At 35.4% G+C, this 4,425-nt stretch overlaps 1 protein-coding gene across 12 annotated transcripts in view; it reads left to right on the top strand.

The window, feature by feature from the left end:
• Positions 1-262: 262 nt before the first annotated feature.
• LOC118740640 (CD109 antigen-like) overlaps positions 263-4,425 on the top strand; it is a 124,359-nt gene continuing 120,196 nt past the window's right edge. For 9 of the 12 annotated variants that reach the window (XM_036472242.1, XM_036472253.1, XM_036472248.1 and 6 more), the window contains exon 1: positions 263-547. The gene's annotated coding sequence lies outside the window, so the exon portion shown is untranslated. The remainder of the gene's footprint in view (positions 548-4,425) is intronic. The other 3 variants (XM_036472245.1, XM_036472244.1, XM_036472243.1) reach the window with 2 other exon arrangements.

The raw sequence follows: 4,425 nt of genomic DNA, 5'->3' as shown, positions 1-4,425 counted from the left end.
TTGGCCAAAGCTTGAACAATATTTTTACAGAAAAATAACAAAAAAAAATAAAATAACTGGAAAAACATTTTGAATATTTAAAAAACATCAACACGTGAATACTTGTTTATGTTACTGTATATGTACAATCAGTTCGAAGAAGATATTGAACACGGTTTAAAGACAAAATAAAAAAAAGAAATAAAAATCACATAAAAAAACCCATTAAAAAATTATTTTACTTTGCCATACACTTCTCTGAGCTTTGTTTGGCGCTAAGCGCTGAGCATTCGCAATCGAACTGTTGCCTCGAGCGGTTGGTTGACTTTTGTTTTCGATCGTTCAAACTTGAATTTAACGCGTTTGGAAATTTTACAAACCATTTTAAGTGTAAATTGTAAAGTTGTTTTTTGATAAAGTGCATGTGTACATACTAAAGACATTCATATATACACCGTGAAATAGTCACATTTACTTTGTTGATTAGTAGGAGCACATTTGTACGCATATTGTGTACTTAAGTGCATTATTGTTTTTTGTGATTTGTTGTATAGACTTACTTAAATGTGTAAGTCGTACTTTTGATCTCTTTATATGGAATGAACTGATCGCTTTTGTTCGAGCATGTCCTATGAAGAGACTAATTGTTCACCTTTATACCCGAAAGGGTATAAAAAGCGACTAATCACTTTTAAAAAATAAAAATAAAAATTTGCGCCAGCTGAGATTCGAACCGGGTTGCTAGTTTTGTTAGGCGAATACTCTCTCTGTGTGCCAACGCCGCACATGAAATTTCATTGACTAAGTGCGTACATATCATTAAATCGTTAATAGTACCCGTTAGAAATGAGTTGGGGACCAATTGATCTCCAATTATACCCATAAGGGATGAGTCGAGACTAATTGACCTCCATTAGTACCCGTATGAGACTAGTAGGGACTAATTAATGCCCAATTCTACCCGATTGAGAGTAATCTCGGAATACTCTCTTTAGAGATTAGTCGCACAATTTTTTACAGGGATTCATTTAAAACGTACATACTTATACAGTGTACATATGTACATATTAGAGTCCAGCGCAATTGTATTTGCCGCATTTCATTCAATAAGTACTCCTTGCATTGTACTCTACTCCCAACACATTGTTACTTTTTTTCCCTTACATACACTACTTGGCGTTGAGAGAGTAAATACTTGACGTACTTGCTATTACTCCACCAAAGTATGTACTCTACTTTCCCTCATCGCGTACGAGAGATATTTGCTGCTGCCAAAAGGGAGTAGCAAATCTACTCTCTGTATACTTGTAGTACGGTAAGTACTTGCGTATTAAATTTCAATTCTGGTTGTTAGCCTACTAGTTGATATCGTTTGCAGCGCTGGTCAGTGAAATTGAAAGAGTAAAAATAGAATATGGAAATCGACGATGTAAGGAAATGTTTACGTTAAAAAAATAACGTAGATTTAGACAGTTGTTTAATGTGACATTTTCATAAAACTTTTGTATTCAAGCAGCTTTTTAAATCTACATATGTATGTACTTAAATTTTTATGAAAGTATTATTTCTCATCTCTAATTTTCTATAAAACTATTTGCAGTCATTAACCAACAAATAAGTTGTCAAAAACAATAACTTAAGCAATGCTGCTATACGAAATAAAATTATTAGTGGCAAATCAAAATTTTGAAAAGTGCCGATTTTCACATTCGATAGTTGGACATGGTAGCGACGAGATGTACGAGCATTTTTTTCTTAAGAGCTGCATACTGATTTAAGAAATTTTTTATAGAAGAAAATTTATTTTCCATTTATTGTGCGTAATTTTATATGAATTTTTAGTTTTTTTCTTGAGAGCCTTTACAAATAAAAAAAATTTCGGAATATGTACATACATATGTACATACATACATACGCAGCCATATAACTTGATTTCAAGAGAAACGAATTTTCATTTGGCACGTTCAGAAGGCGAAACAGCTCAGTAACTGGTGCGATTGCACCTTCTGAACGCGTTGTTGCGTACTTCTGATCAACTGAATAGTTGCGTGTTAGATGATCGTAATATTTTTCTGATCATTTGAGACAACATGTTGGTGTGTACCTTTGAGAGTTGAATTTTACAGCTAATGTATGAAGTCGTTCAAAAGACGCATAACGATCACTGATTTTTGTTTAGCAACGGTTGCGCTCAACTGCTTCGCCTTCTGAACCTACCTATTGATAACTTTTTTTTTTGATAATACTGCGACAGCTCAAATTGGTATTGAGTAAAACCAAATGCAAGATAGAGTTTTTGAATTTCATTGAGTTTTTTTAATAAATACAGAAATTAGAGGTGTATGAATGGCGAAAGAAAAACTTCATCCGATTTTTTTTAAATCGAAACTACATTTTAACATATGTACATATGTCCATGCATACATAAATATATTTAATATGAACCCATGGTTTCAATTCTACGCATATCGTCAGGGTTTTCCTCACAACTTGGTTTTGCTGCAGTGAAGCGACAGAACAAGTGACGAGAAAAAATATATGCGGACACTTACATATATATGTATCTATGCACATACGTATCTATGCACATACGTATCTATGCACATACGTATCTATGCACATACGTATCTATGCACATACATACATATGTACTTAGGTATGTATATCAGCATTTTAGTTGAAAGTACGTTTTGCTCGTCGCTCTCTTCATCGCTCCACTACATTCCTGTCCTTAGTTTTTTTCAGATACCGCAAATGCGCGATCCAGAAAATTCTTCTATCATTATTGCCACAAATGTATGTTTTCTTCGAAAATACTCAAGTACTACCAGTAGAGTACTCTACTGTCAAATACCTTTTACTCGCAGTACCCTGCAAAAATCGTTGGACCATGTAGTCTATTTGTGGTATATTGGAGTACTTACAAAAGTGTTCCTCTGTCATGCTGTAGCGGACCAACTCGTGTCTCTGCGCCAGCTTATTGTTTGTTACCCGATCACTGCTCGTGTTTTAACGAAATGTGATTGAAGTGGAGCATTTGAAAGCACATTTGCATGTCTGGCTGTAGCTGAACGTGTAGAGCTGATCGCTGTTATTTGTTAGCTCCCAGCATATTCGGGCTCGATTGCCGTCAGAGGCAACATGTAATTTTTAATTTTTGTTTTTGGTTTTTATTAATTTCGAAAAAGCATCTATAACAACATAAGCAATATAACAACAATGGGAGCGTTTATAAAACGTAGCTGTTTAGCTCAACTGCTGCCAACTGTTGGCAACTGTTGGACCCAACAATTACGTCTTAGAAACGGCTTGATGAATATGCTGCCTTATGAACAGCTGATAAATGTAAACAAATGAAATTGCAATAAATAGAGATAGTTGCGCCAATAGTATTTAGAATTCAACGCTGAGCTGCCGCCGAGTTGAAAAAATCTTTCAATGTTATAATGAATTAAACAGTGTATAATTATATAGCAAACATCTTAAAAACAGATATTTAGAAACGTGGTATTCGTATAAAATATTTTAGTTACTTTATAACATCATTAATATAAAATAGAATAAATTTGTTTGCAACTGCCACCTAACAAAGCGGCGTTAAATTTAATACAAGCGACGTAAGTCTTTACGATCAGCTGTTTAGGCTAAGCCCACCACGTGGAGTTCAGGTAGCGTAAAAATTTTCCGCTTGAAAAAATGGCGGAAAGTTGCCAACTGTTGAGCTGAGCGGAACTACTCAACTGTGCGTTTCGAAGACAAACACTCAACAGTTTAACAACAGCTACGTCTTAGAAACGCGCCCAATGCCATTGTTAATATGTTGGAGTAGTTGTGTGGTACTCTGATGTAATGCAGAGATGGAGTATATGGTCCTGCCCTAGGACATCGCAATGTTAATTGGACCATATTTTTTATATTAATTGTGGTTAATTTTGGAGTACTCCATGGCCCTTAGGGAGTACTCTCTACATGCATGCATGGAGTAGTCGCGATTTTTGCAGGGTAGTTGCGGAAGGCAAAGTAAATACTCTACGCGTGTTGCTATTGATCGGTAGTTTCGTACGCTTGCTGAAACTGGTTTATGCTTACTCACAATTGACCCGAACGATGAAAGTAGGGGATGGAAAGTATTTGCGCGGCGATCGGATGTCTTGTTGGGCCGTTTAAATGGAATTGCGCAGGAGTCTAGTACATATATACGCGTACATATTTACATTGGTATATACATATGTATGTAGAATAATATACCTAGCATATTTTCATAGTGACAACTGTTAGCTATTGTTTAATTGATTAGTAACTTAATATGCCTAACGTTCGGTGCGGATGCTTGCTTATACATACATACATACATACATATATACATATGGGCACACAAACAAACTTAGCATGTATATTCCCGGCAAATGGGCCTTTTAGGCCGCGCACAGTGGTCGGAAAACTAAA

Source organism: Rhagoletis pomonella, unplaced genomic scaffold, assembly GCF_013731165.1.
Source record: "Rhagoletis pomonella isolate Grant_MI unplaced genomic scaffold, Rhpom_1.0 Rhpom_scaffold_00006, whole genome shotgun sequence".
In the NCBI taxonomy this organism is placed as follows: Eukaryota; Metazoa; Arthropoda; class Insecta; order Diptera; family Tephritidae; genus Rhagoletis; species Rhagoletis pomonella.
This window is presented reverse-complemented; position numbering and strand designations above follow the sequence as displayed.